Source organism: Hypanus sabinus, chromosome 15 (assembly GCF_030144855.1).
Source record: "Hypanus sabinus isolate sHypSab1 chromosome 15, sHypSab1.hap1, whole genome shotgun sequence".
Classification (NCBI taxonomy): domain Eukaryota; kingdom Metazoa; phylum Chordata; class Chondrichthyes; order Myliobatiformes; family Dasyatidae; genus Hypanus; species Hypanus sabinus.
Window position 1 is genome coordinate 52,994,458 of NC_082720.1, and position 20,251 is coordinate 53,014,708.

Sequence of the window (20,251 nt, forward strand, 5' to 3'; positions counted from 1 at the left end):
CTGAAATTTAACAACAATTAATATTCACCTCAGTAATAACCTTTTCAATCTCCTATGTTGCCACCTTTAAGCATCGATTGTATGTACTTCTATTCTGAGGTCCCTCAGTTCCTCAATACTTACAGTTCATGGTCTGTGTTGTAGACTCATTGGTGCTCCTAAAACATGTCACCTCACATTTGTTTGTTTAAACTCCATTTGTATTTTCCAGTCCATTTCACCAAAATAGTCATGCCACGCCACTGCACCATAGTAGTGTAGCAGTTAGAGCGAAGCTGTTCCAGCTCAAGGCATTCTGGCATTTTGAGGTCAATTCTGGTGCCATTCTGTAGGGAGTCACCATGCATTCTCCTCAAGGAATGCATGGGTTTTCTCCAGCTCCTCCACTTTCCTCCCACAGTCCAAAGACTGTGTACCGGGTAGGTATATTAGTCATTGCGAATTGGCCTGTGATTAGGTTAGAGTTTGTCGGGGTTGCTGGGCCAGCAGGGCTCGAAGAGCCAGAAGGGCCTGCTCTGCAACGTACCACTAGATAAATTAAAAATAAATCTCTCTGTAGCCTAAGATTACCTTCCACGCTGTCAACAACTCTGCTAATCTTTGTGTTATCTACAAACGTAATATTCTTCCCTTCCACATCCAATTCCAAATTACTCAGGTATTTTACAAGCAACAGGGGTCCTTGTGGAACTGACCTGAGCACAGATGTCCAAATCCTAACACAACCTTCTACCATCACCCTCTTTCTTTTATTGCCAAGTTAATTTTGGGTCCAGTTTGCCAACTTGCGCTCCATCCCTTGGGCCATAACCTTTTGAACCAGTCTGCACGTGGGACCTCGTCAAACGTTTTGCTAAAGTCCATGTTGCAATAAAAGTTTACTAAAGTCGCATCTACCGTCCGGCTGTCATACTTAACTGTCTCTTCAAAAAGTTCATTCAAATTGGTCAGGAAAGATCTGTCCTTTTCAAAGTCACATTGGCTGTTTGATTAATCCCTGCCTTTACAAATTCAAAGTTCATTGATATTCAAATAATATATAAACTACACAATCTTGAGATTTGTGTTAAAAAGTAAAAGTTAAAAACCCAATTAAAAAATAAATAAAATAAAGACCAAGACCCAATGTGCAAGGAAAGGGAAAAAAAGCCAGAAATCATACAAACAGTAGAAGCTAGCGATAACATTCCAAAGTAAAATGAGCTCTCAGATCTGAACCCAGGAATAGGCCCAAAACCTCGATATCAGCCCATCATATTAGTGGACACGGAGCACAGCAGCCAGGAGGAGTCTTCATAGCCTCTGTGCTATGGAGAGAGGAGTGAAGATCGAGGGACAGTCAACAACGTCGGTTCTCACCTCTAATCACAACACCCTGTCTGGGCCAGCATTTAAATTATCCAAACAGCGTATTGTACCTTGCACTAGGACCTGGGCACTGCTGTAGTGAAAGGCTCTGAATCCAGACCATGCCACCCAGTGAGTCGCTGCAGCCTAGACTTCAAAACCCAGCTCAAAGCCGCTTTCAACTTCTCCAAATCGGCATGGCACCCAGAGTGATCCAACCTCACACCCGGGCTGTTTGTATGGGCATCGGAACTCCTCTGCCTCAACTTCTTCTCTTTAAATGGCTCACTCCATCTGTGTCAATTCTGCACGGTTCATCGTTTGAATTTGCTTCACCTTCGCTCACCTCTTCATTGTTTGTGCTGATAATTTACTACAATTTACTTTAGAAAAGGTGTTATTAGTAATGTTTTTAGTCAAATTTATTACCTTTTGAACTACCATTGTGAGCTGTCACATGTGTTCAGTAGCGTCATCTTAAACAAGAAGTAATTATTGATTCCCTTCAGAATATTTTCTGGCATCTTATCCATTGAACATCAGCAAGACAAAAAAATTGATTATGGACTTCAGGATGCAGAGCGCACACCAGTCCTCATTGAGAGGTCATTAATGGAAAGGTTGAGCATATTCAAGCTCCCTGGGCACCAGCATCTCAGTGGATCCATCCTTGGTCCAACATATTGATGCAATCACAACAAAGGCATGCCAGTGGAATACTTCAGTAGCAGATGAAGTAGGACTTGGTACGTCACCAAAAACTCCAGCAAATTTCTACACATGTATCTCAGACAGAATTCCAATTGGTTGCTTCACTGCCTGGTATGTAAGTTCTAATGCTGAAGACTGAAAGAAGTTGCAGAGGGTTGTAGACTCAGCCAGCTCCATCATGGGCACAAGCCTCCTCACCATTGAGAAAATATTCACAATGTGGTTCCTCAAGAAGGCACCAACCATCATTAGGGAGTTTCGCCATCCAAGACATATCCTCTACTCATTACTACCTTAACGGAGGAGGTACAGGATATGCACAGCTGCTTTAGAAACAGCTTATTCTCCTCCACCATCAGATTTATGAATGGTGCATGAAGTCATGAACACTACCACACTATTCCTCTTTTACATTATCTACTTGTTTTACACTTTGTTGTAACATAAACATAGTAGTTTTTATGTCTTGCACTGTACTATTGGCAAAAAACAGCAAATTCACAACATATGGCAGTGATATTAAGCCTCATTCTGGTTCTGAATTGTAAGAACATGTATTGATTGGTGAAATGAATATAAGGAAAGATGCTCACAGATCATATATATTGTGGCTAAATTAGCTAAAATCAATACTGCAATATTCGCCTGAAAGGTAAGCCTTTCCTCTCAGTGGCTAGGGCTCACCCTTATCACTGGATAGTTGGTGCCAGTGATCATAGAGTGAATGGAAGTGGCCACAGATGCCAGGTGGCCTCTCTTCACCCAAGACCATCTTCTTGGAAGCCTTCTGCTCTTCAATCCTCCTACAGAAATTAAAGTTCTGATAAATTAAATTAAAATAAGTTAAAGTTACTTCCCAGTGGTTCATGTGGGAATGAAGTGGCAGTTCAAACTCTACATATTATGATTATTGGACATCTGGGCAGTGCGTGCAGACTGGTTTCTTTTACTCTTCATTATTAATTCAAGCTTCCTGAACACTGCCTGCATGCATTGTCTTAGGAAAACCAACTGCAACAGTATACAGCAGAGAGGAGTGATCATACTAGACTTACTTAAGAATTGAATAAATTAATCTTCCAGGAAATGCATTATTCATTTGCATAAGTGATTTCCCCAAATATTGTCTGATTGATCGAACACTATTAAAGGATCGCCAATCGCATTAATTGGTGTGCACAGAGCTTTGTTGGGATTAAAATAGAACCTTTCCTTAAAATAGTTTAAAGTCAAGAAGCATTTTCTGATCATTCAAAGGAAAAAGGTGCAAGTAAATTATATTACCTCAATTATCCAAATAAGTAATCAAGATGTGGAGAAAATGGATGCAAAAATCTGAGAAATGGCAGGCATTTGAATCGTGATTCTTGGTAAGTTGCATTATGTCATAAAAATATTCTTAATTATTTTGGGTTTTGAAGTATCAAGTTAGCTGTTTTAAATTGTTGGCAAATAATTTGTTTTTAAATTGTTGAATCATGTCCAATAATGCAATTTGCTTTATAGGAGCCTTACATTTGCTAACTATTTAATACTGCTTGACTTGACTTGAGGCTTGTGTTTTTCATTTTGAAATTCTATCCTCGAATTATAAAAAGATAAAAATTAGCAAAACAAAAAATTCTGTGAGAAATGTGGTGTATTATAAACAACCTGCTGTTTGCAAATTTGATAAAATCATTCAGTCGATGTTATCTATGTTTTGTAGAAAACAGAGATGTTGAACCATGTATAAAAGATAAGGCAAGAACTCTCAAAAGGTTGAGTTATTAGTTTCACAATCCTTATCCTTATTTTTTTTAAAAGACAAGAAAACATGGGTAAAACAGAACAAAAATGTATTTATCAGAATTATTCTTACTGCGTGAATGTTTCATTTTTAATTGGTCTCAGAAAGTTGAAGTCTTTTAGACTATGAAGCCCAAAAAGGGTAAGTGAGTTTACATACCCCTAACCCTAGGCTACATTATATAATTTAGTTCTGACTGCAATAAGTGGTATGCCATTTGATTTGTCACAAAGAACAACACAGGATTAAATTTACTAATATACAGTATGTAATAGTTTTTGTGGTGCAAGTATTTCGACTTAGACCTGTTCTGGCCTAGGCATAGATACCATGACCAGGAAAGTGTATCAGCGCCTCTACTTCCTCAGGAGGTCAAAGAAATTCAGTATGATTCCATCATTCCTCATTCATTTCTTTTAGATGCACCACAGAAAGTATGCTATCCAGATACACCATGGCTTAGTTTGACAACTCCTCTGCCTAAGACTGCAAGAACCTGGAGAGTTGTGGACTCAGCTCAGCAGATCATAGAAATCATTTTCCTTTCCATGGACTCTGTCTACATTTCCCTGCTTTGATAAAAATAGTGAACATAATTAAAGCCCCCACCCAATCTGGACATTCTGTCTTCTCCCTCCTCCCTGTATAAAATACAAAAGCCTGAAAGCAGGTACCATCAGACTCAAGGATAGATTCCACCCTGCTGTTAAAATACTATTGAATATCCCACTTGTATGATTGACCTCAAAATCTACCTCATTATGATCTTGCACTTTATTGTTTACTGCACTTTCTCTGTAGCTTTTACACTTCATTCTACATTATTATTGTTTTACCTTGTTCTACCTCAGCACACTGTGATGATTAGATCTGTGTAAACAATATGCCAGAGAAGCTTTTCACTGCATCTTGGTACATGTGACAATAATAAACCAACTTACCACTTTTTGAAATCAACCAAACAAACTTTCCATGTGATTTGTCAGTTTAATATATTGTGTTTAATGCTCAGGATGTGGTTTCTTTGTAGGGGAAACCAAATACATGTTAGGGGCCCATTTTGCACAACATTTCCTTGGAATGCATAAGGCGAACAACTTGCAGTTGCCTTTTGCTTTAATTCTCCAATACATTCCTATTTTACCTTGTATATTGCTTCAACTAGTTGAATACAAACTGAAGTAACATCACCTCATCTCTGCAGACAATACAGCAGTCTAGATCTAACTTTGAGACAGATCATGATGTCCCTGCCCCATCTCCATTCTTATCCTGTGTTATACTTACATTTTGCAATAATGTGAATCTGTATGAGCAAGGGCATCACTTGCACTTTTGTCACATTAGTGAAGCAGTCCACAACCAGAAATATAGTCTCAAGCTACATCCACACTAGAATGGATAATTTTGAAAATGCCGGTTTCGCATAAAAACGATAGGTGTCCACACCAAGCGTTTTTGAAAATACCTCCGTCCACATTAAAACGGGTATTTGGGTGAATTTCCTCCTACTGGGCATGCGTAGGACACATCTTCAGAAAACAAGCCACACACTTGGTGGTGAATCTCACTGTGAGAGTACGCGTTTGTGCAGTTACAGACTAGAAAAACTTAAAAGGAAATTGCCAAACGATGGACAGCTGTTGGCTGTCACACAGGAGGACTTAAAACTAAAAAAAAATACTGGAGTGTATGGAGGCAACCAACAGGGAGTTCATGGACGGCATGACCCGGCTGACAACGAACATTGAAAAACTGACAAACCCTGTTGCACTAATAAAGCACCTTCTTAAATGTATAAAACATGTCTGCATCAGTGTTATCTTGTATTTCCATACAATGTTACATTAGGCTGTTATACATCTATTGTCAGAGAAGTACTTGCATAAATAGGTAAACCACCTTCATACAAGCAAGGACAGAAAAAAGGGACAAGTGAGTATACTTATTTATTCAGTAAGCTATGGGTCAAAGTATTTCTAACTCCCTCTGGCTTCAGTCTCGTTGTCGTCTTTTCTGAAATTGTTAGGTTGTGTGGAGGGTTGCATTCAAGAAAACAATGAAATGCTATGCTGCCACCACCATCTGTTCCGGCACGTCATGACAGTATTTTTAAAACTCTCCGGTTACCCCGTCCACACTGCTCTGCCCAATTAGTGTTTTTAAATTTACACACTCTGGAGGGCATTTTGGAAAAACGCCGTTTTTGGGGGAGGAAAAGGCCATTTCAGTGTGGACGGAGGATCAAAATGAAGACAAAAAGCTTCAGTTACGGATTTATCCGGTCTAGTGTGGATGTAGCTTCAGACAGCAAATACTGAGACCCCGCTGCCCAGCCTGTTCCTGCCACCTCGTGTTTTGACAGGCACTTAGCGTATCTGATTAAGTGTATCCAGCTCCTCAGCTCGGAATGACTGTGCACTCCCACCAGGATTGTGTGCTGAGTCCAGTAGCAGAGGCACTGGCAACTAACTTCCAGGTCAGTGCTAATCCTTTCTAAGAGTTCTGATGAAGGGTCTCAGCCTGAAACATCAACTGTGTACTTTTTTCCACAGATGCTGCCTGACCTGCTGAGTTCTTCCAGCATTTTAAGCATTGCTTTGGATTGCTGCAGATTTTCTTGCGTTTGTCAATGTTGATCTTTTCAATGGTAATCCTTGTGTTGCAATGTGCAGGCACAGAAGTGAGGAATCAATTGACATGCTCAGTGTTGTGAACTCACAGTTGTCCACGGCTGCTGTTTGATCTGGCCCATTGACTTAAACATTGTTGGTTAACCAGTAATCTACTCCTTGTATGTTATAATTCCAGCATTACGAATCTGGGGGAAATGTCATATTTCCTTACTAATTGATAAAAGTAAACCAGATGCTTTTATTCAATGACAATCCAGTATTTTATCAATAGAGCATAATTATAAAATAAGCTTTTCTTTTCTAAAATGCACTCAACACTTACCTACTTTTTACCTGATCATATTGCAATTAGGAAATTATATATCTGATCTGCTAAATATTTCCAGTCTTTTTAAATTTTACATTATATCTTTGGTCCGCGCTTTTGGATTCATCTATAAGTGGGAATATTTTCTCATATGCTGTATATTCTTTGAAACCCTTTTATAATTTTAATAACCAATTAAGCAAAGGGTCCTATGATCTCAAAAATCCGCGATGAATTCAAAAACAGTTTGAAAACTGAAACTCACTGCCAGTTAGTCTGTAATGGGATGGTACCTGTGCAGCATCTTTTGGTTTTTGCACAATATATGTAATTGAGATCAAATTTCTCCTCCATTAGTTGCAATTTCACTATGAGCTAAATTTCTTTAGACCATATATCCACAGTACAAACCGTTGACACTTGTTGTATGCATTGAAAGCCAGGTGCAGCTATTTCTGGAACCTAAAAGTGTTAGGCTTGCTGTAGCAAGCCATAGATGAGGTTAGAGATAAGGCAGAGAAATAGAAGCTTCAGTCTGCACCTCCCTATGTTGCAAAGTATTGTATCTGCAGCTCAGCATGCACCCTTACTTGATCTTCATAATCCAGATTATTATGTCGGAGGAAAATACAGAAAATACTCATCACATCAGGTAGAGAAATCAAGTTATCATTTAAGGCCAATGGCTTGTAGTAGAAAAGGGAAAATTTAGAAAGCATTTGTATTTAAAGTTGCATAGAAGTGGATGGATTGGGCAAAAGCCAAAGGAATGTGCACTCAGTGTATTAGGTACACTGGTACATCGGATTGTTAATGTAAATATCTAATCAGTTAAATATGTGTCAGTAACTCCATACATAAAAACATGCAGACATGGTCAAGAGGTTCAGTTGTTGCTAAGCACAATCTTCAGAATAGGGAGTTTGTAGCTTCCAGGTAGCTTTGAGTGTGGAATGACTGTTGGTGTCAGATGGGGTGGTTTGAATATCTCAGAAATTGCTGGATCTCCTGGGGTTTTTATGTACAGCAGTCCAGAATTCAGAGAGAATAGTGTGAAAAACGAATAAAAGACATCCAGTGAGCAGCATTTCTGTGGGTGAAAAGAGAGGTTGGAGGAGAATGGCTAGCTGGTTCAAGCTGACTGGAAGGTAACAGTAACTCAAATATCTACACTTTACAACAGCAGCATGCAGAAAAATTGTATCTGAATGCACAACATGTCAAATCTTGAAGTGGATGGACTACAGCAGCAGAACAGGAGGCACATAACAAAATGGCCACTGAGGCCAAATGAAGACAGATAACATTACGAGTATCGACTGTGAGACGGTGATAGGTACTGGAGAACTGTTAATAGCAGGACAGGTTATGAAAAGAGAACAGAGAGCAGAAAAAAAAGAAAGGCCATTCCACACGGCAGTTTATGAAAATCAGAAATAAAGGAGAATGTTAGGGAAGCTCAAATAAATCAGGCAGCATCTCAGGAGAGTAAAGAACTCTCTTACATTTAAATGACTACAAATGGAAACAAAAAATTCACTGTTACAGAGTGATCGGGTCATAGGTCAATACAGCACAGAAACAGGCTCTTCTGCCCATCTAATCCATGCCAAACTATTTGCTTAGTCTGATCCACCTGCATCTGGACCAAGGCCCTCCATACCTCCAACATATAACTCTACAGTATGTTGCAGATTCATACAACATAGAAACAGACCAGTTGGCTCATCAAATAAACACCAATAAGTGGGTACACATTCATGTTAATCTGGCATATAGACCTCAATTCCCAAGCTCACTAGACATTTCCTAAAAAGTGTCAACGGATCTGTGACCAGTACTCTACTGAGGTCCAGACATCTTTTTATAAAGTTGGAGCACATGGTTCTTGTATTCAGAGCCCCGACAGTGGCCGGAGACGGCAATTGACTGGATTGACATAATAGGTGATCTTGGAGGGACAAGTGAACCAGGGCAAGAACTTGTGGGAGTCAGTGCGCAGGGGGAGATCTTGGGTGGACAACCAAACAAGATCCCCAGGCTGGAGTTGTCTGGCTGGGTGCCAATGGCCTTTGGCCTGGCAGCTATCAGTCCAGATGGCTACTTGGATGGTCTCCTCCAAGCATTCTGGCAGTGGCAAACCGTGGTCCTTGTACTGGACCTCCACCATTGGCTTCTTCATGGGAACAATAACGATTAGTAGCCATGAAACACTCAAAATACCAGTGGCAGAGGAGGTATGCAGACTGTGGGACAGCTCAACTCAGAGCAGATACTTCTTCCATGTAGGTGGGTTAGAGGCAGCAAAGCATCGCAGAAACTTTTCCACTTTCCCCATTGATTAGCTCTTTCTGACTGACTGTCTGTCTGTGGATAATAGGCAAAGGACAAACTCACAGACATGTGGTGGAGGGAGCAGGAACGTCATCAGAAACGAGAGACAAATTGTGGGCCCCAGTCTGACACAATGTCCCGAGGGAAGCCATGGAGGGGAACGACAAGTTAGAGAAAAGGGTCCACCATCTCAGCAGTTGACTGAAGCTTGGGGAGGACAATGAAGTAGAAAGCCTTGGAGAACCAGTCCACCACTGCCATGATCAGAATGGCCCCATCAAAAGGTCACAAACCCATGATGACATCCATGGAAATGTGGGACTCCCAGCGTCAAGCGACTCATAGGGGTCACAATAGCCCAGATGCCTGCTGGTTGGAAGAATTGGACCAGGTGCTCTGAGGGCAAGCAGCGAACAACTGCCATACACCTGCAATCATGGTGAACAACCAGAACTGGCAACACAGAAAATCCAGAGTCTGTCATGCACCCACAGAGTAGAAATGTCTGAGTGCTCAGCCACTGGAACATCCACATGGTTGTCAGCTGGAGCAGGCTTATGCAGCAGTAGAGTCCAGTGGATCTGATGGATCAAGGTCCCAGATGATTGGAGGAAGGATCTGAGAGGATGGAATGGTGGGCTGAAGGTCAGTTTCTGTTTCATCTGGGATGAGCTGTCGTGACAGGACCACTGTCTTTGCATTCTTGGAACTGGGTCAGTAGGAGATGGCTAATTTGAAAGCCCAGCAAGCCCAACTTTATTACAGTTGGAGGATTGGTTGTATGGATATGAGGTTCTGGTGGTCAGTCCAGATCAGCAAGGGCTCAGTGTTTCCCCATCAACCAATGTCTTCATTCCTCCAAGGCCCATTTAATAGTGAGTAGCTCCATGTCTCCTACTCCATAACAGTGCTGTGTAGGGTTCAGCTTGTGGGAGAAGCAGACACAAGTGTGTGTTTTCCCATCCAGTCCTTGCTGGGAGAGGATGACCCTAGCGCCCACATCAGATGCATCCGCTTCTACCACAGTAGGTCTGGTGTGTTTGGATGGCGGAGAAGGGAAGTGATGATGAAATGTCTCTTGAGTTTGTCGAAAGAGTGGTCAGTGGCAGCAAACCAGTTTATCTATGAGGTAGGTGACTTGGTGTGGGAGGTGTGAGGAGTGCTGATTTGGCTGTATTTTCTGATTAAATGGAGGTAGAAGTTAGAGAAATTAGCTGTTTGAGGGGACATGGATACAATTCAATGACAGCACACACTTTCTCTGGGTTGATGGTTACACCTTGGAGGTGAAAGGTCAAAACCAAGGAAAGACATGACTGGGGTGTAGAACTGACATTTTTGTAACGCAGTTCATTTTCGAAGAGTTGCTGAAGGGCTGAATGTGTATGTCAGACGTCTGGGGGTTCTTGGAGAAGATGAGAATGTCATTGAGGTAGACAAACACATTATCTGTGTTGCATGTTTCAGAAGATCTCATTAATGAAGGCTTTGAAAATGGCTGGACCATTGGAAAATCCGAAAGGCATCACCAAGTATTTTTAGTGTCCTGTGAGTATTATGAATCCATCATCCTACTGGATGAGGTTCAGGTTGTGTGCAATTTTGTGACAATCTGGGCCACGTGAATTTAAATTTACTATCTATCAATGATAGCATCTCTTAATGGTGATTTTTTTTGAGTCCATGGTAGTCAGTACAGGGACAAAGACCTCCCATTTTTCTTTTTGGAGAAGAAGAATCCTACACTGGCTGGGGACTTGGATGATTGAATGAAGCCATGCTGTAGGGATTCAATGGTGTAGTCATTCATGGCTTGCATATCAGGAGCAGAGAGGAAGAATAGATTACCTTGATGAGCTGTGGTACCCAGGAGGAGGTCGATTACACATTCATGTAGTATGTGAGGTGGCAAGGTGCTGGTTTCCTTTTTTTTTACTGGAGACAAGAGTTAAGTCATGATATTCCTGTGGGGTGAAGTCAACTGAGGTTGCCAGCAGAGGATCTGGCAGGTGGGTCCCCAATTCAACAAAGAACCAGATGACCAGGCAAAATGAGGGTCATGAGTGGACAGCAAGGAATAACCCAGGATGAGAGGAGTGAGTGGATTGGGAGGAATGGGATAGACTCGTAGTAATCTGTGAAACTTATGAGCACAGGTTATGTGTGTGCACTGACCATCCTAAACACCAAGGGATGCCTATCAATGGCTGTTACGTTGAAGGGCTGAGAGACAGGTTTGGTAGGGAATCCACCAGAGCCTCCTGTACATGTAGAGCCAAATGAGTGTGGAGGAGGATAGAGAGATTATGGATGCTGAAACAAGGGGCCAGGGATAGAAAGACACTTACGTGTACCTGGAGGCACAATTCAGCCAGAGGGCATCAGATGAATTGGTGGTCAGCTGTTCCACTGCAGACACACAAGTTGTTTCTTCAACGATGCTCTCACTAAAGGGGGAGTTCAGGGAACTCTACCTATCTGCGTGTATTCTGGAGGCATTAGTGCTGAGGGTTCTGCAGCCAAGAATGGGACTGGGGTCTGCCTAATGGTCTGGAGGGTCATTCTATAATACACTTCTCAATAGAGAGACAGAGTGATGAGGCTTTTGAGATCAGGGAATCTCCTGGTTAGACAGATTATCTTTTGAGCACTCCAGGAGTCCATGTTGGTATTCAGCCAGCAGCGCTTCTGCACTCCAGCCACACTGCGCCATGAGGGTCCTGATTCCACAGTGTAATCCAGCACTAAGTGTCTGATCCACTGCCTCCCTTCCATTTCCCAGATGGGCCAAAACGTGGCACTTCTCCGCAGTGAAGCCCTCATATTTGTTGCAAATGGTGGCTTTATTGTCCTACTTAGCGCTGGTCTAGTTCAAACTCACCCAGCCAAGAGAGAGACAATGAAGGCGATCTTGACCCAATCTGTAGAATACAGACAAGACAGGCAAAATGCTGGAGGAACTCAGTGAGCCAGGAACTGTAGAATACAGAGATGGCTGGAGCTCAGAGTATAAGATAAACTAGGACAGGAAGTTGTGGCATCAAGTTTGAGATCCATAGAAGCAATTGGGTGAGTCTAGCTCAGGGGTGGGCAAACTTTTTGACTTGTGGGCCACAAAGGGTTCTAAAATTTGACAGGGGGGCCAGACCAGGAGCAGATGGACGGAGTGTTTTGGTAATACACCTCATAAGAGAAAATAAAATATCATGGGATATGTAGAAAACATGTGCTTTAATTTCAATTGAAAATGAACAAATGCATTACAACAAAATATCTGTCTTTGAAGTCCATGGTATTTAGCTATTTATTGAAATGACTTTTAAAACACTGAAAATTAAATGAATAAAATACAGCTTTTTTTAATAATAAGAGTTATTATTTTAAAGCACTGAAAATTCTGTTATCCTTCAAGATATTATCATCATCACTCTCCTCCTGACTGTCTTTATTTCAAAAACGGTAGGAGATGCAGGTCTACTTGTCCTGCTCCTTCTTATTCAATTGTCCCCTGTGCCAAAACTCAACAACGACCAGCACAAAGACAGAACACTGACAGCACGCCAGTATGCGGAGCGCGTTATTTGATCTGGAGCGCATTTTTTATTTTGAGAACGTACGTGCATCTGCGCAACTCATGTCCATCACTTAACAGAAATGACATGTAACATGTAAGGCTTATTGAAAAAAATATTTTCAAATGCATTTTTACATAACACAACGAAGAAACTTATTTTTAATTTCAGTGGGAACAGTGTTGTTGGTCTCCCTTTTTAGCCAGCGCATCAAAGTCTGGATTTAGTTTTGTTGTGGCGATTCTCAGGATGGATCTGAGGTGTTGGTCAGTTAACTTGGATCTGCGGCTGGCTTTGTTGATGTTCATGACGCTGAACGCCTGTTCACACAAATAGGTCGAGCAGAACAAAGAGTAAAGCGCAAATGTGGAGTAATATGCTGCACCTCAACAAAGGTCAATGTATATAGAGTGCGTCATCTATTGGGAAAACGCCAGAATTGTGGGGAAAAAATGTTATCAAGGTTTATTAATATAATTTCATCAAGTTCTGCGGGCCGGATTAAAAAGCTTAATGGGCCGCATATGGCCCGTGGGCCGTAGTTTGCCCATGCCTGGTCTAGCTGGTTCAATGAATGAATGAGGATGGAGGTAAAGTAGGCTGATGAGTGACAGGAATCAGTGACAGGTACATCCTATTAGCTGTTGGAGAGTGGAAGGGGTCCGCATGTGCAGGTTTGGGGGTTGCTCACACCAGCAACATTTTCCCTTGCCTCCTATAGCAGCCTAGGATAAACTTCATTTGACCTTGAGGATTTATCCAACTTTAACCCCACCAAGGCATAGAGTGCCTCCTCTTTATTTGTAGAGACTTACAACAGAATTCTACCTTCCTCATTGCTGCATCCTCCAACTAAAAATATCTATTCCTTTTGTAAATACCAATGAAAAGTATTAAATTATAATTTCATCTATACCATCTGACTCCATGCACAGATTGCTCCTGACATCCCTAATGGTGGCTTCTCTTTCCCCGGTTATATTTTTTTCTTCTTAATATTCTCTTAAAATGCTTTCAGATTTATCTAAATCCTGTCTGTCAGTAACAATCCACACCTTACAATTATATACATTCCAATAAAAACAACAAGTCACATTTATATTTGGAACCTAGCCATACCTAGACACCTAGGACAAATTACCAAAAACTTTTTTTAAGAAGAAGGTTTCAAGTTAGCAACACACACAAAATGCTGGAGGAATTCAGCAGGTCAGGTGGCATCTATGGAAATTAATAGATAGTCGATGTTTCAGGTCAAGACATTTCAAACCATTGTTGTAACAGAAAATTGAATTTACATTGGATCTGTGCGTAATAATTTTATTCTGCCATCAGGACTTAGTCTGTTACAATTAAATTTTCCTTTAGCCACCATTATGGTATCAAAATGTAATTTTACTGGTAATTTCATCAATTGTGAATATAACAGCTCTAACAAATTCATGGTTAGGTAGATCAGCTTTGGCTGGTCTTCTGATGTGCACCAGTTTTTAATACATCACTAACTCCGTGTGATCTCTCAGTTTGATCCTACATGATCATCTCCTCTCTATACAGCCAGTCCTGACACAGGGTCTTGACCTGAAATATCCAATACATACCCCTTTGCCTCCACAGATGCTGCATGAGATGATCCTCCAGTAGTTTGTTTTTTCACTCCAAATTCCCTGCACTGGCAGGTTCTTGTGTCTCCACTGCAAACAAAGGCTGTCTTCCAGAGACATTGAAAGTAGATTATATGATAAGGTGGTGTTAATTATAGTAAGAATTTGTGTTGGTGTATGGAAGAAGAATTTTTCCCAAAAGTGGGCCTGTTGTGCAAATTAGGATATTAAAAAAAATACTGTATATATATATATTGCAGTGGCAGTGAGATACTTGCTTAGGAAGTGCTTATTGCTGAAGTATCTGGGGTTTAAAAAATGTAATTGAAGATTACTTAATTGCAATTGAAATGGCATTGCACTGTTTATTCTTGTAAATATTTCTTATTAAGAACAAAGTTTATTTAGGTTAAAACAAAAACAAAAGAAGAAATCTCTGAAGGTACAAAGGTGCAAATTCAAATCTGTGTAAGGAGACATCAAAAAAGCCATAAAAATATCTCTTGGTCACAGAAAAGGATGATAGACTATTTCAAGCAACCTGAATATCATTTGGACAGTGATCGGATGTTTCCACATAAGTAGAACTGTTCACAGTTCCTGATAGCAAGCAGTTCAGAAGAACAATCTTTGCTTGGTACATGATAACCAGTTCACTAGTGTCAGGGTGATGGCTGTGCCGTTCTGAGAAACCACAGATAAGACGGAAGTTGAGGAGTTTAGAGCATGAAATCATTTCACTTAATCAGATGGTATTGTTGAGATGCTTGAGACTGATATCTGCAGGGCTTCCAAGTGTTACAGAATTCATAAACAGACTGAATCACATTCAGATTGAGCTGGTTACCTGGAGTAAAGAATGGGTCACACTATGGAGGCAATACAAAAGGACAGAAAATCCAATGGGCTTCCCAATATCAGTTCTGAGCATTGTAGCCAGAGTGCATCAAGAAAAGTTGTGACTGAATTGTGTGCATTGCAAACAAGAGAGGGTTTCAGAGGTGATCACTTTCAACTTCAACACGAACAGCAAGAGAGAGAAAATGTTCAGTCTCTGCATGGAGCCAAGATATCAGGCTGAGGCATGAAGGCATGGAGCTTTATGATGGAATCAATGGACAAAGTTAAAGTAAGTTTATTATCAAAGTATATATATGTCACCATTTACAACCTTAGATTAATTTTCTTGTAGTATACTGGAAATGTATAGAATAATAACTATAACAGAATCAGTCGAAGATCCCCCAACGTGGGGGGTCAACCAGAGTGCAGAAGACAACAAACTATGTAAACGATAAAGAAGAAACCATAGTAATGAATAAATAGTCAATAAATATATAGAACATGAGATGAAGAGTCCTTGAAGGTGCGTCCATTGGCTGAGGGATCATTTTAACAAAGGGACAAGTGAAGTTGAGTGAAGTTATCACCTTCGGTTCAAAAGCCTTATGGTTGAAGGGAAGTAACAGTGGCTGAACCTGGTGGTGTGAAGCTTGAGGCTTTTGTACCTTCTTCCTGATAGCAGCAGTAAGAAGAGAGCATATCCTGGCTGGTGGGGTCCCTGATAATAGATGTTGCCTTCCTGTGACAGTGTTTCATATAGGTATGCACAATGTTTAGTAGGGCTTGATCCATGATGGACTGGGCCTTAACAACCACTTTTTCCAGGCTGTGCTGTCCATATTTCCACGTCAGGCTGTGATGCAGCCAGTCAATATACTCTACACTACACACTTGTAGAAGAATGTCAAAGTTTTAGACAACTTGCCAAAATCATTGCAAAATCCTAATTAGAGACACTGCCATGTTTTCTTCATAATTGCACATACGAGTTGGGCCCAAGACAGGTCATTTGAAATAATAACACCTGAGAATTTAAAGTTGCTAACCCTCTCCTCTGATCCTCTGATGAGAACTGGCTCATAGACCTCTGGTTTATTTCTCTGAAATCTCTAACAATGTGTAATAACCCCGATTATATTAGTCAGCTTAACGGAAAGGAACTCTTAGGAGGCAGTGATCATGATACGATTGAATTCATACTGCAGTTTGAGAGGGAGAAGCACAAGTCACAAGTATTAGTATTGCAGAGGAATGCAGAGAATTACAGAAGCGTGAGAGAGGCGTTGGCCCAGGTAGATTGGAGGGAAATACTGGCAGGGATAATGACAGAACAGAGGTGGCTGAGGTTTCTGGGAATAATTCTCAAGATGCAGGATAGATATGTCCCACAGAAGAAGAAATTCTCAAATGGCAGGGCTAGGCAACCATGGCTGACAAGGGAGGTTAAAGACTGCATAAAAGCTGAGGAAAGGGCATACAAGGTAGAAAAAGTGAATGGGAAGTTAAATGATTGGAAAGCTTTTAAAATCCAAAAAGAAAGGCAACTAAAAAAGCTATAAGAAGGGAAATATGAAATATGAGGGCAAACTAGCTGATAATGTAAAGCAGGATACTAAAAGTTTTTTCAGTTATATAAAGAGTGAAAGGGAGGTGGAAGTGGATATTGGACCATTGGAATATGATGCTGGTGAAGTAGTAATGGGAGACAAAGAAATGGCAGAATAATTTAAGAAGTACTTGGCTTCAGTCTTTACTATGGAAGACACTAACTGTATGCTAGAGGTGCATGGTGTCAGGGAGCAGGAATGAGTGCCATTGCTATTACAAAGGAAAAGGTGCCAGGCAAAATGAAAAATCTTAAGGTGGATAAGTCACCTGGACCAGATGGACTACATCCCAAAGTCCTGAAAGAGATTGCTGAAGAGATAATGGATACATCGGTCATGATCCTTCAAGAATCACTTGATTCAGGCATGGTCCCAGAGGACTAGAGAATTGCAAATGTCAGCCCACTCTTTAGGAAGGGAGGAAGACAAAAGAGAGGAAATTATAGGCCAGTTAGTCTAACCTCGGTGGTTTGGAAAGCTTTGGAGTCCATTATTAAGGACAAGTTTTCGGGTAATTGGAGACTAATGTCAAAATAGGTCAAAATCAGCTTGTTTTCTGTAAAGGGAAATCTTGCCTGACAAATCTGTTAGAATTTTTCGAGGAAGTAACAAGCAGGGTGGACAAAGGAAAGGCAACTGTCATTTACATAGGTTTTCAGAAGGCATTTGATAAGTTGCTCACGTGAAGCTGCTTAAAGAAATAAAGTCCTAGGGTGTTACAGGAAATATACTGGCATGGATAGAGGAATGGCTGACAGGCAGGAGGCAGCGAGTGGGAGTAAAGGCAGTCTTTTCTGCTTGGCTGCCAGTGACTGGCGGGGGGGGGGGGGGGGGGGGGGGTCCTCATGTGGCATTATTGGGAACACTACTTTTCACGTTGTTTGTCAATGATTTAGATAGTGGAATTGATAACTTTGTGGCAAAGTTTGAGGATGATATGAAGGTAGGTGGAGGAGTAGGTAGTGCCGAGGAAACAATGTGATTGCAGCAGGACTTAGACAACTTAGACATATGATGAGTGTTTGGAATCTTTGGGCCTTACTGGAATTCAGAAGAATATGTGGGGTCTTATTCAAACCTACCGAATGTTGTAAGAACTAGATAAGGTGGATCCGGAGAGTATGTTTCCTCTGGTGGAGGTTTCTCAAACTAGAGGGCATAGCCTCAAAACTGAGGGGCAACCTTTTAGAACAGAAGTAAGGAGGAACTTTCTCAGCCAATGAGTGCTGAATCTATGGAATACTCTGTCACAGACTGTGGTGGAGGCCAAATCCATGGATATATTCAAAGCAGAATTTGATAGATTCTTGATTGGTCGGGGCATCAAAGGATATGGTGAGAGCACAGGTCTGTGGAGTTGAATGGAATCCATGATCAGCCATGATGAAATGACAAAGCGTTCTCAATGGGCTAAATGGCACTTATGCTTTATGGTCTTACGGTCTTATAATAAGCTCTTTGGTCCTGCTGACGTTGAGGGAATGGCAGTTGTATGACACCTCTCAGCTAGATTTTCAGACTCCCTCCTATGTGCTGATTCATCACCACCTTTGATTCAACAAATGACAGTGGTGTCAGCAGCGAACTTAAAAATGGCTTTGGAGCTGTGGTTAGCCACAAAGTCATAAGTGTAAAGGGATTAGAACAGGGGGTTAAACACACAGCCTTGTGGTGCACCTGTGCTGTTGGAAATTGTGGAGGAGATGTCATTGCCAATCCAAACTGACTGTGGTCTGCAAGTGAAGGAATCCAGGATCCAATTGCACAAGAAGGTATTGAGGCCAAGATCTTGAAGCTTATCGATTAGTTTTGAGAGGATGATGGCATTGAATGCTGAGCTGTAGTCAATAGTGCATCTGATTTATGTATCTTTGTTGTCCAGATGTTCCAGGGTTGAGTGAAAAGCCAATAAGATGACATATGTGTGGAACTGTTGCTCTAGTAGGCAAATTGGAGGGGGTCTAAGTTGCTTCTCAGACAGGAGTTGATATGTTTCATCACCAACCTCTCAAACACTTCATCACTGTGCATATAAGTGCTGTAGGGAGATGGTCATTGAGGAAGGTAACCGTGCTCTTCCAGGGCACTGGTATAATTGAAGTCTACCTGAAGCAGGTGGATACCACACACTGCTGAAGTGAAATTTTAAAGATCTCAGTGAACACAACAGATAGTTGATCAGCACAGGTCCTTAGTATGTGGCCAGGTACCCTGTATGGGCTGGCTGATATTCCTACATTCACCCTCCTGAAAGCAGCTCGCACATTCGCTTCAGTGACTGTAATCATAGGATCATCAGGGGATGTGGGAGTTCATGATCGTTCCTCTATGCTTTTACAGTCAAGCATAGAAGTAAGTGAGTTCATCTGGAAGCGAAACCCTATTGTCGCCTATGTTGCTTGAATTAAATTTATAAGAGGTGATAGCTTTCAAGCTCTGCCACAATTGTCAATCATACTTTGTTGATTCAAGTCTGGTTTGGAATTTCTACTTCGCCCGTGAGATGGCTTTCCAGAGATTGTACGTGGACCTCTTGTAACTTTCTTGGTCACCAGACTTGAATGCCTCTGATCTTGCTCTCAGCAGATTTCAGCACTCATGGTTCATCCTGGGCTTCTGATTGGGGAAGACTCTGAATGATTTAGTTGGGACACACTCATGTAGAGCTGTTTTAATAAACTCCATTACAACCATGGTGTAGTCATTCAGATCCCTAGATGAGTCTTTAAACACGGCCCAGTCAACTGACTCGAAGCAATCCCATAGCCGGTCTTGTCTCCTGCAACCACACTTTGTTGTCAAAATGAAAAATGATATCTCTGCTTAATATATTTACTGATTTTTGGCTTTAATGATCATAAGACTGTAAAGCATACAATAAGTGAATTAGTCCATTTGGCCCATCAAGTCTGCTCCACCATTCCATCATGGCCTAGTTATTATCCCTCTCAGCCCCATTCTCCTGCCTCTCCCTGTAAACTTTGATGCCCTGGATAATCAGGATCCTTCCAACCTCTGCTTTAAATATACCCAATGACTTGGCCTGCATAGCGGTCTGTTGCAATGAATTCCACAGATTCACCATCATCTGGCTAAATAAATTTTTCTACATCTCTGTTCTAAATGGATGTCCCTCTATTCTGAGGCTGTACCCTCTGGTCCTGGACTCTTCTACTATAGGAAACATCCTTTCCACATTCACTCTATCTAAGCATTTCAATATTTGATAGGTTTAATTGAGATCACCCCTCATTCTTCCACACCCATTGCCATCAAACGCTCCTCATATGTTAACCCTTTCATTCCAAGGATTATCTTGTGAACCTCCTCTGGACTCTCTCCAATGCCAGCACATCTTTTCTTAGATAAGAGCTGCAAAATTGCTTACAATACTCCCCCAATTGATGGTCTCACTTTAAGGACTCTTTATCTTGTTATTTCATGCTCATTATTTATTGCTATTTATTTATATTTGCATTTGCACTGTTTGTCATCCATTGA